The sequence below is a fragment of the Engystomops pustulosus genome, chromosome 3 (genome assembly GCF_040894005.1).
Source record: "Engystomops pustulosus chromosome 3, aEngPut4.maternal, whole genome shotgun sequence".
NCBI lineage: Eukaryota > Metazoa > Chordata > Amphibia > Anura > Leptodactylidae > Engystomops > Engystomops pustulosus.
In genome coordinates this window covers 150965581-150978129 of record NC_092413.1, presented here as the reverse complement: position 1 = coordinate 150978129, position 12549 = coordinate 150965581, and the positions used below count along the sequence as shown (strand labels likewise).

General features: G+C 41.9%; 1 protein-coding gene across 2 annotated transcripts in view; it reads right to left on the bottom strand.

Moving 5' to 3' along the window:
• Positions 1–8567, bottom strand: part of IL1RAP (interleukin 1 receptor accessory protein) — a 155636-nt gene extending 147069 nt beyond the window's left edge. For both annotated transcript variants that reach the window (XM_072142580.1, XM_072142581.1), the window contains exon 1: positions 8385–8567. The gene's annotated coding sequence lies outside the window, so the exon portion shown is untranslated. The remainder of the gene's footprint in view (positions 1–8384) is intronic.
• Positions 8568–12549: the final 3982 nt, after the last annotated feature.

The following is a 12549-nucleotide window of genomic DNA, read 5'->3' as shown; positions in this document are numbered from 1 at the left end:
AAGCAATATTGTAGAAATCACAAACTTGGAATGACCAACTTCTCTTGCCATGGCTGATAGGCCTTCAATTGGCACTTTCGAACGGCACACCATTTTTGCAAAGTCAATGAAAACTGTAAGGGTAGGTCATACACCGTGCTAGCGCTGCATTAGAAATTGCTGCGCTAGCGCGATGGGGACATGTCTCGGGTCAAACTCATTTGCATTTACAGTGGAACACATGTGATCGGTAAGCCATCGCATGCGTTTCACTGGAAACGCTAACTAAATCCGGCCGAGGCACAGCCCCCTGTGCTTGTGACATGTTCTAAAACGCAAAGCTAGCAAAATATGTGACCGTAGCCTAAGGGTTTTTCAGAGAAATGAGGAAATTAGCACAAGGTGCCAGAATCTGAATCTGGCTTGCAGGTATCTGAAAATGTTCTATGTTTTATTCTGTGCTTAAGAATATATACAATTTATGAAAAGCTTAAAATACTGCTATATTACTCATGTTATGGTATATTCACATAGCACTACACAATGACATTGTGTAGACAATTGTGTGTTGTTCTTTAATTTTGAGTGTTTGGCAAGTTAAGTTCCCAGTTCTCAGCGTTTGGGCCAGACATTTCAGCTAGCATAAGCTGGGAGTGTGTTACAAGTTGGACGCATCACACTCAATTGTGTACGAGGGACCAAACACATTACAGATCATGTTCCTTTCATTGCCCGGTATAGTGACATCATCTAGAATATCTACTTTGAAAAGGGATGTAAATTGGTTGTATAAAGTCATGGAGGCAGAGAGTTCAGCACTGAAGTTCCCACCACAAAATGTGCCTCCCTGCTGTGACTGATATTATGCACCAGACTTTAGCTGGTTACTTATGTCCCTGAATGCAGGCCCATCTAATACAGTGAATGGGGTTTTCCAAGACGAAGAGAGCTTGACTTCAGTGCTAAACTCTCTGCCTCCGGAACAACCAATTAAAATGTCACTTCAAGATTGATTTTCTGGATGATGACACTACGGCCATACAGTGAGGGACACTACCCCCATACAGTGAGGAATTCTACCGCCATACAGTGAGGATCACTACAGCCATACAGTGAGGAACGCTGCCCCCATACAGTGAGGAACGCTGCCCCCATACAGTGAGGAACGCTGCCCCCATACAGTGAGGAACGCTGCCCCCATACAGTGAGGAACGCTGCCCCCATACGGTGAGGAACGCTGCCCCCATACGGTGAGGAACGCTGCCCCCATACGGTGAGGAACGCTGCCCCCATACGGTGAGGAACGCTGCCCCCATACGGTGAGGAACGCTGCCCCCATACAGTGAGGAACGCTGCCCCCATACAGTGAGGAACGCTGCCCCCATGAGGAACAGTACCACCATGTTCCTTTCTTCTTCCAAGAGTTCTCTGGCCCATGTAACACGCAGTACTTACAGCCATTTTGCTAATAAAGGGGAAGAAAAAATAAAAATTCGATCCCACGATTCACTGTTAACTTCGGATTCGAGACAAATCTAATTTTTCTTGAAATTCTAAACGCATTTAGGATCTTTAGAATCGATTAGCCCATCTCTAATTGTGGCACAACTTAGGCCACACTGCTTTTCATGGGGACAAGTCTTTATTGACATACAGCCTGTCTAAAACGATTTACAAATTTGGTGAACGCCATTTAAGTCCATGGTTCGAAGGGATGGATTTCTGTCATAAAGAGATTTATAAATTCACTCCAATGGGTGCTTTTATGGTATAAGACCTCCACAAGGAACCTATGGTTCTCTGGTTTCCAGGTCCAAATCTGCATGGCATGAGAAATTGTTCATGGCACGGCATGAGAAAGTTATGATTGTCAGTTATGGTATAACTAATGTCAAAAATAATACTTTCAGTACTGACAGAAATATTAATTTCATCCAATTTTAATCCTGGGCACAGTCATGATGACCTAGATTTTATTATAAGATTAAAACAGCGAGGCCAGCAAGACAGAAGATTATTATTTTAAAAAGAAATAAATATTTTATTTAAGATTTGTTAAGATTTTTTTTTAACACATCTTGGGACCATTGTGGCTTTAGCCAAACCTGTTCACTGGCGTTACCGCATGATACAATTATGTATTGTTGAGGTGACCTTCTCCTGCACATTATGTAAATACATCTAATAATGGATCTTACTTTCTTCATCTAAAATCTAAGCTTTATCAAAGAAACAGCAGTATACATCTAACACAAGAAGTCCTGTTGCTTAATCCTCCGGTTGCGTCCTTACATCGCACACAACCAATCAGAATACTAGGCTTGTCTGTAAATGTGTCCTATTGGCTTCCTGCTGGGAAGAGACGCAAGCAGAGGATTAAACAATGTGCGGTTTATTCTTGTCTGTTTAGTACATTATGGTTTTAACTCCTTAACAACCACATCCAAGACTATAAAACTAGGCCTTTTGAATACAATCCATTAAATAATGTGGCGAGTATGATGGTGCCTACCAGAGTGCCATCTGCAGGGGCAGCCTGTCCCACTGATGTTCAGTATAAGAGACTGCTTGACATCATGAATGACAACGATTACCTATGCAGTGGGGGGCTTGAAAACAAGCAATCTGTTTCTTCTCTGTTTTGGGGAGGGGGCACCATGTGCCAGTGTGCAATGTCGGACTGGCCCACCGGTGTACCAGAGGTTCCTCCAGTGGGCCCTGGCTCAACCCAATACTGAACCACAGAAGTCCATCTGAAAACACCATGGAGAATGCTAGAGTATATTTCCCGGGGAATAATGAAAAGTGGGCCCCCAAATTGATTTTCTCTGGGGGGCCTAAGGAAACCAAGTCCGACACTGTCAGTGTACGAGGTTCCTCCTGCCCTCTGCTAGATCTACAGTATTAGGAGACTCCGGTCACCTGATAAAACCCCTGATGTTCCTTGAGCAGGCTTTGGGTAGTGCGTAGCCGTGGGGCGGGAATGCTCCCCTTCACGCCTACTTGTGTGGAGGTGGCGTAAGGTGGGAAATATATGCAATTCCTGGAACACCAGGAACTGCACCTTTTTCAGGGCTTGTACACGAGAAAATTGGCACACACGCCCCGATAAATCCTCCCCCCCGTATGTCTGTGTAAACAGATCACCAGTAACAGTTACTTCATTGTCTGTTGATATATACAAAAAAGTCAAAGCTGTTAACAATAGACCCAGGAAACCCAATTCTGTGATGAGCATATGTAAATGGGATTAAAGTGGTCACTCATTTATCACCTATTTTCTGAAAATGTAACACATGGTATGAAGGAGAAAAGCCCTTTAAGTATCATCAAAATAATAAATTACTTCAAATTATTTCTTTTCTTTTCATACAGTACCATATAAAAAAATATTTGAAACACTACAGGTTTTACACAAGGCTGACATTTACAGCTATGCCGTATAGATCGGGTTAAAAAGAAGGTCTAGTTTCGATCATTACAGGGTAAGACTACTTACATTTTTTTAAAAATGGAGCAGATTTATAAAGAGTGTCTTAAGACTGTCTAGTCTAACTCTGCACTGTCTTATTCTGCACCAGATTTATATAAGTGTCTAATGCTGGATGATAAAACTGTCCCAGTATAAGACTGGGACAACCCCTTTAAAGACAATATACCAACAGGGTCACGGATTGTAAACCAAGCTCACTTACATACAGGCGAGTGCATCCTCTGGAAGAATATGCTCTTAATTTAGCTCTTTATGCCCTTGTTATTATGGAAAAAAGGCTTTAAAAATTTTACAAATGATCCTGAAGGGCTCAGAGGGGATTTGCACCAGCATGTAACTGTGCTTGGTCTACAATCCTTGATCCTGTTGGTAAATTTCTTTTAACAATAACACAAGCCATCTTGGGAAGTGTGGGCAAGATGTAATAAACTCAGCATTAGGGCAAAGACAGGAAGAGCTTGGACTCCGCCCACTTATCTGCTAAGAAAGAAGATTTTTAACAATTAGCTTCATAACAGAAAAAAGGAACACTGGAAATAAAATAGATGAGCAACACAATATGGGCTTTGTTCTGTTTGTTTTAAAAGGGGAATCAGACATAACAATTTGGTAAAAATCATTATGAACTAAGCGGCACACTTTAACCCCTTCCCGCACGTCCGGGGGCAAAGAACTTCCTGCACATAGGGAGACACGTATCTTTATTTTGACTAGTTTATTTCTCTTCTTTATCCAGTTTTTTTGGGTGCAATTTTGCAACTATGCCAGGGTCGGTGGGTGTGTCTGTTACAGTGTTCCGAAATGTATCTTTCCAAGACAGATGTTTTCTTTGATTTTTTTCTACAAAAAGTTGGAATACTGAGACTTTTTTAGGTGAAAAACGCATGCTTAGTTCCATAAATGAACCTATAAAGTCGCAACAAAAATCAAAAACTTGCCAAACAGAATTGGCAGGAACTGGATCTTTATCTGCAGTTCACATTCCCAACTATTTATCTGTACCGCTGGTTCTGTTGCTCATAGAAGCACAAGGCTGATGTGAAAGAGGAGATTCTTTAATTTTAAACCCAAAGCATGTTTCTAGTTACTGTAGTGGCCAATATAGGGGCATCTGAGGCACCCCCGGCCTCTAAAAGTGACTCATTTCAGGCAAAATGTGTCTCTTCTGTATGAATGTGAAAAAATGTTATCCCCCCACTGAGGATGCTGGTTCAGTGGTGTAAAAGCTAGTGACAGGTTCCCTTTAAATAAAAGGTTATGTCTAATTTGACTTGTTAAAATACAAGTACATAGTACAAGAAACATACAGTTACCATATTGGGCCATGCTACCCTCCTGCACGCACCAGGTGATTCTCCAATTGCCAGCACAGGAGTGGGCTAGTCATGTATTCAGTGAGACAGGGTATCACAATTAATGGATGAGCACCCTTTCACTTGTATCCCCCACCCTTACAATCAGTACGTGACCTTGATCAAGTCATGCAGCCCATCTACTTCATCGCTAGATAGGCCTGCAATTCTATTCCAATCGTATTTCATTTGCAGGGTCCTTCTAGTAGCAAAATTAAACTGTAAAGTTGATACCCGGCACCCAGAGATACATTCGCTGCCACGGTGATAAAATATTAGTACCAAAGCTATATGACAGCACCTACCATCTGTTAGGGAGATAGTGACTGAAGCTGTGACAAACCAACCATGATATGTATAATGCTAACAGTTCAATAGTCAGCATCTCCATCTGGGAATAAAATGTTCATTTTGCATTGACAGTTTCTAGTTGAAAATGGGTAATATATTTATGATGTGGAGGGGCGGCTATAGAATCACAAGTACAATGTTCTTAACCAACACATTCTCATAGAAATCTTGCAGATTACAATATAAATGACACCAAGAATGAAAGGTGAATGGAAAGTGTCCGTTCACCATCTGTTCCTCATTGGCTTCAATGGAACGTTGGCTTCCATCACAATTTTGTTATAATGGCAAAAAATAATTATAATAATAAATATATATAATAATTAAAGGGGAAACAGAAATTAGCTTAACCTATTGGTACGTTATTGGTGGTAGATGGTCCTATTATGGATGCTCGTTGCCGACTAGCATTTCCTAGAGGTGGCACATAGCTGACACATAACACATATACAGTATCAAAAGTGGACTCAACAAATACACAACTGCAGGTTTTTATACGCTGGCAGCAACCCTGTGAGACAAAGCACTTATGTGGAATAGGGATCAATGTAATGCATGTCTACCCCATTAATCAGAGTTCCAATCAATGAAACATATTTTACAGTTGTACTGGGTACATGGACACACACATATGCATGTAGTATGTGGTCACCATAAAGTCACATGGACAATAATGTATGCCACTGCTTGCAATTTGTTCTCAGACTTTAAATATGGGGAAAAAAACTAATACAAAATGGCCCCAGGACAGACAAAAGGAGTGTAGTATTTCACCATTGAAACCCCTACTAATCACTAGAATGCAGCGGTAGTGGAGCATAAACCAAGCCCCTTGATTTATACCTATAGGATCCATGAAGACAGCAGATAGCTGTAAGACATAACTCTGCTGACCTCAGTTTTAATCCCCATGAAGAGTTATAACCTTAAAGGGGCATTTCCCATTTCATTTAATTTCTCTGTCATTTACATATATTACTCCAGTTGGATGTTATTAGAAAAAATGTCTGTCCTTGGATACGACCACTCCCGCACCCTGGTAGCGGTGGTCTGAAATGCTCTATTGAGCCCTGCCTGATAACCTGGAGTTCATAACCACAGGACGGATGTGGGACATGCAGTAACTCCCAGACATTTCCATGGTTGTATCCAAGGACAACAATGGCTATATTTAGTGGAAATTATCTCCACACAGGTACCTCTTTCATCACATCCAATGGAAGAAATGTATGTACATGGCAGATGAATTACATTAAATGTCAATGCCCAGATGAGCCCTTCAACTGTCCCAATCTATAATGTCACCTAGTGATGTCTACCATCCCTGACCTTGAGGTCACCTACAATGAAGCAACAACCTTTTTTTCTATCACAAGCAATGGAGCCATAGCGGAGGTAAAATATGCCAAGCAGACCACTTAGATGGATGATAGTGTATCGTATAAATAAAAACTCTCCATTTACTCATTTTAAATAAATCGGTAAACCATCAACGTTACGACAATTATTGGAAATGTATAAACGCAAGCAATAAAGAGTAACAGCATGATTATTACTGCACAAGCCACACAACCATCTATCAGTGTTAAAGGAGAAGGTTTAAACTCCTGAAGAGAACTTGTTAAAGGGATACCTGCCATTGCAATTAGGCCCGCAGACTCCCCTAACTGCAGGGACAGTGACATGACAGAGCGCAGGCATGTACCACTACCCTTCCACTGTTCTTCATATTATAAATATAACCATGGGCTCCGCAATGCCCTAGTAGTTCAGAGATGTTCACATTCACCCTTTTTGCTGCCACAGACCAGCAGTTATATTGACAAGTATCTTCGTCCTGCTGTAGACCACCAGGGACCTGCTTCACTTCCCTAGTCCACAAAGCATGCAGCACTAGCTCATTCATCTTGACAGACCACTAGGTATTCAGACATAAACCTCCTTCATTGTCCTAGCCCACCAGTGATACAGATCCATACCTGAATGCTATGTGGCCCTGTAAAGCTGGCTTCAGAATAATTATTAGAGAAATGTACATCAATATTTATTTGTAGCAGTTTTGTTTTGACCACAAGAAACAATAACCCAGCCTTTTAGCAACAAAGACTTAAGGGCATCACTGCAAGCGGTATAGAGGGACTCAGGGATATCATGTGCAGGCTTTGTACAGCTACCAAGGGGGCACCCCAATCTCCCCAAGAGGTCCATGAGCTTGTTTCATAGTGAAATAAATGACGTACCAACTCCTCCAGAATATTGCATCCTTTGAGCTACATGTTCATGTTTAAGACCTCCAGAAAGACCCCACTGTACAATGGTTACACTTTCCACTACAGCATACAGACATCTATCTATCTATATATATATATATATATTAATGTAAACAGGCAGCCAAACATCCGTGCCAGAGCCTGGAGTCCTGACCTCTTGGCATTTATTATTTCTATATGCAAGTGATTGGATTAAGGAGATCAGTACAGAGAAAGGAAATGATAACAGTCTTTATGAGAAAAAGTGAGAGTGTATGGCAAGAAAACATTATGAGCACTGGGTACCAGGCAGTAACACAAAAGACAATCCAAAAAAAAAAAGAAGAAGAAGAAGAAAATTGAAGAAGCAAAGAACGATGGATCCTGTAACTCCAAGGAGTGTCACAGTAGATACTAAATGTCCACATGTATTTATGGCAATATCTTCATGCCAAGGGTGGGGGGTGGCAATTATGGCACAGTTTTCTCTGCAATACTTGCGGCCTGTGCCTGCTGTACCCAGCACAGGGTCCTAGTAGACTCTCCAGAGTCTGTGGGCAGGACGATACATTATGATACATCAATGGTTCTATCAAATCCTTTACATCATTCTTGAAAAACCTGAAATTTCTGTTACCAATATTATCCCTCATATGCAGGAAGCATGAACCATGTCATAGAGAGGAGAGCAGGTAATGCAGGATCAGGCAGGGAGAGGGGCAGAGTCTGCTCCATTCCAGGTGCCTTAGTCACTGGCACAAGTCTTCTCCAGGACAGACATGTCACCAGGCAGTGCCATCCTTCATTCAGCACCAGCCAACTCTGGAGTAACTCTCAGTGCCTGTGCCCCTGGTAGTACAGCCGGGCACTGAGCATACCCACTACAGAGTGCCCACCAGTAACATCCCTGTGTGATGCCCACTCCGAGCTGGCACACAGCGATGTAATGTGCAGTCTCACCTGTGCCCGGAGTCACTGATGACACCTCCCGCTCCGTCCAGCTGTGCAGCCCCCGGGAATGTCAGCCGCAGCCCTGCCGCGGGTCACCCAGACACTTTCCATGACACTTTTCTCTCTTCTGCTTGGGTCGTGTCTAGAATGGAGTTGCTCCTGGTAGGTATGATGTCACGGGAAGGGGTGTGGCCTCTCGGGAAAGGGGTGTGGCTTCTAGGCTGTTGCTTCACATTGCGGGAAGCAGAGAAGCAGTGATGTCTGATTACACATAGAGGAGGGGAGAGAGTGCACAGGACTCATGTCTGATTATACATAGAGAAGGAGTGACAGGACTCATGTCTGGTTACATGTGTGTACACGGAGGCGAGAGTGTAAGGGGCTGTACGGGATGATATGAGGATTAGAGTACGGTCAAGTAATGATCGAATACAAGAGATGTGTGTTACGTGGGACTGCGTGTCTAGTACAAGAGATGTGTGTTACATGGGGCTGCGTGTCTGGCGCTGAGCTGAACTAGTACAAGAGATGTATGTTACATGGGGCTGCGTGTCTGGAGGTGGCATGAAGAGTATGTTACATGGGGCTGCGTGTCTGGAGGTGGCATGAGGTGTATGTTACATGGGGCTGCGTGTCTGTAGGATTCCATGAGGTGTAGGTTACATGGGACTGCTTCTCTGGAGGTGGCATGAGGTGTATGTTACATGGGGCTGCTTGTCTGAAGTTGGCATGAGGTGTATGTTACATGGAGCTGCCTGTCTGAAGGTGGCATGAGGTGTATGTTACATGGGGCTGCGTGTCTGGAGGTGGCATGAGGGGTATGTTACGTGGGGCTGCGTGTCTGAAGTTGGCATGAGGTGTATGCTACTTTGGGCTGCATGTCTGGAGGTGGCATGAGGTGTATGTTACTTGGGGCTGCATGTCTGGAGGTGGCATGAGGTGTATGTTACGTGGGGCTGCGTGTCTGGAGGTGGCATGAGGTGTATGTTACATGGGACTGCGTGTCTGTAGATGCCATGAGGTGTACGTTACATGGGACTGCTTCTCTGAAGGTGTCATGAGGTGTATGTTACGTGGGGCTGCATGTCTGGAGGTGGCATGGGGTGTATGTTACATGGGTCTGCGTGTCTGGAGGTGGCATGAGGTGTATGTTACATGGGGCTGCGTGTCTGGAGGTGGCATGATGAGGTGTATGTTACATGGGGCTGCGTGTCTATAGGTGCCATGAGGTGTATGTTACATGGGACTGCTTCTCTGGAGGTGGCATGCGGTGTATGTTACATGGGGCTGCGTGTCTGGAGGTGGCATGAGGTGTATGTTTCATGGGACTGTGTGGTGGGGACTGAGGTAGCATTAGGTGTATCTTACATGGGACTGTGTGTCTGGTGGGGGATGAGGTATATGTTACATGGGACTGCAGGTAATCTTTGAGGGTTCGGTCACATATGGCGCTTATATTGCAAATAGACATACTGGATTTTACAGTCTAATTACAGAGGACTGCACACATATACACATCACTATTTAAGTTTTTTTTGTTGCAAAATTTTGGAAAAGCACAAGATTGGTGACACATACCAATGTCATTAACACTTACATTAAAATGTCACAGCTATGAGAAAAGCAGTTGTGCAACAAGTATGATACTTACACCTACAGAATACATAACTGCCAGAGACCAGTATCTAGTATCAGAAGTGTTCTCTTCTTCCGAAATTTACATGGTATTTCCCTAAAGCAGCAACCACATTGAGAGGATTTATTTTTCTCCTCTGAAAAATACTTATTATTTTTCATTTATGAAATCTTTATATTTGAATGCTAGAATAACCTTTAAAGAGGACCTGTGACCCCCACCCCAAATATGTCCCCCATAATCCTCCCTCAGCCCTATTCTAGCAATGACATTTTTTATTTTTAATTTCGGTTGGTAAAGTTAGTTTTAATCCATTCGACCTCTTATCAAATAAGAGGTAGGATCCTCGTATCCTGTCCCCTGGCAGTCCCCTTATTCATGAGGGGGCCAGCCGAGACACCCCTCCACGCCTCTGTCAGCGGGGACCGGTAAGAATAGCCGGCAGCAGCACATATATTATGCAGTGATGCGGCGGCGCCATGCTTATTCACAGTGCTGAGAGTAAGCTCCTCTGCGGCCGTATCGCAGAGAGCCAACAGCAAATGGATTAAAACTAACTTTACTAACCGAAATTTTTTTAAAAAATGTCATTGCTAGAATAGGGCTGGGGGAGTGTTATGGGCGACACATTTGGTGGGGGTCTTTTGGGCGGTTGACGTGTTAAACTGCGTGGAACCCTCCGATACAGCTGGCAGTTTAACACTACTACATCTGGGGTAGCGCTGGGAGCTGCTTACATCACAGGGTCTATGTTCTTGCAGGTATTTTGATAATACAGGGGAGTTCTATCTATGTTAACCCCTAGGGGACACAGCCTATTTTGGCCTTAAGGACGCGGCCCCATTCTTCAAATCTGACCTGTGTCACTATAAGTGGTTATAGTTTTGGAACGCTATGAGATATCCAGGGGATTTTGAGATTGTTTTCTCGTGACACATTGTACTTCAAATTAGTTAAAAAATTTGGATGATATCTTTTGTGTTTAGTTATGAAAAAAAACTAAATTTGGCAAAAATTTGGAAAAATTCTTTATTTTCAACGTTCTAAATTCTCTACTTTTGATGCAGATAGTCATAGCTCCCAAATAAATTCATAACTTACATTTCCCAAATGTCTGCTTTATGTTGGCATGGGTTTTTAAGATTCCACATATTTTACTAGAATGTTATGAGGCTCAGAATTTAGGTATCATTTTTCAAATTTTTTGTAAAATCACCAAAACCTGTATTTAGATGGACCTGCTCAACTTCTAATTGACACTGAGAGGCCTAAATAATAGCGAGACTCATATATTACCCCATTATGGAAACTTCACCCCTCAACGTATGAAAAACCACTTTTAAGAAGTTTGTTAACGCTTTACGTGTTTTATAGGGGTTAAAACAAAATGGAGGTGCAGTCTGCAAATTGTAATATTTTTTCACAATACACTCATTTTGGGTGGAAAATTAAACATTTACAATGGATTAAATGAATAAAGGCTCCACAAAGTTTGTTACCCAATTCCTCCCGAGTACACGGATACTCTATATGTGGTGGTAACCTGCTGTATGGGCGCACGGCCGGGCATAGAAGGGAAGGAGGCGCCATCCAGATCAGATTTGCCATGTCACATTGTACAGGCTATAATTTTTTTCTTTTTTTTAATGTGGACCTATAGGGGCTTATTTCTTTTGCCACGGGATGCACTTTTCTGGTACGTAATTTGGGGGAATCTATAGGCTAATTGGTGAGATTTTATTAACTCTTTGTTGGTGGAGGAAATGAAAATCATCACTTTTCAGGAAGATTTTTATGGGGTTTTTTTTTGGCTGTTTACCATACCATAAAAATAGTATATTATTTTTATTCTATGGGTCGCCACGATTACAAAAAGACCTCATTTATATAGATTTTTTATTTTTTCCCCATTTTTAGTGCATAAAAAGTAATTTGGCAAAAATGTTGTTACTTTTAGCATCACCGTCTTTCATATGCATAACTTTTTTATTTTTCGCCTCACAAATCTGTTTAAGGGCTTATTTTTTGCGAGAAGGATTGTTCTTTTTAGTGGTCTTATTTTAGAGTGCATAACATTTTTTAAATCCCTTTTTAGAGCATTTTTATAGGGTATTAATTGAAAATGATCTTTTTTCTGGAGCTTTTTTTTGTTTTGTTTTTTACGGGGTTAACTTTGCGATTCTGTTTTATTATGCAGATTGTTACGGACGCAGGGATACCAAATATGTGGGGGTTTTGTGTATTTTATTCAATTGTACTGAATAAAAACTAATTTGGAGAAAATCTAATTCATTTTAGCATCACCATCTTTTTATATGCATAACTTTTTTATTTTTTGGCAGATAAATCTTGTTAGGGGCTTATTTTTTGCGAGAACAGTTGTTCTTTTTAGTGGGCTTATTTTGGAGTGCATAACATTTTTTAAATCACTTTTTAGAGCATTTTTTATAGGGTATTAATTAAAAATTATCTTTTTTCGGAATGTTTTTTGCGTTTTTTTCCTCCGGCGTTTACCGTGCGGGTCCAGTAACAATTCTG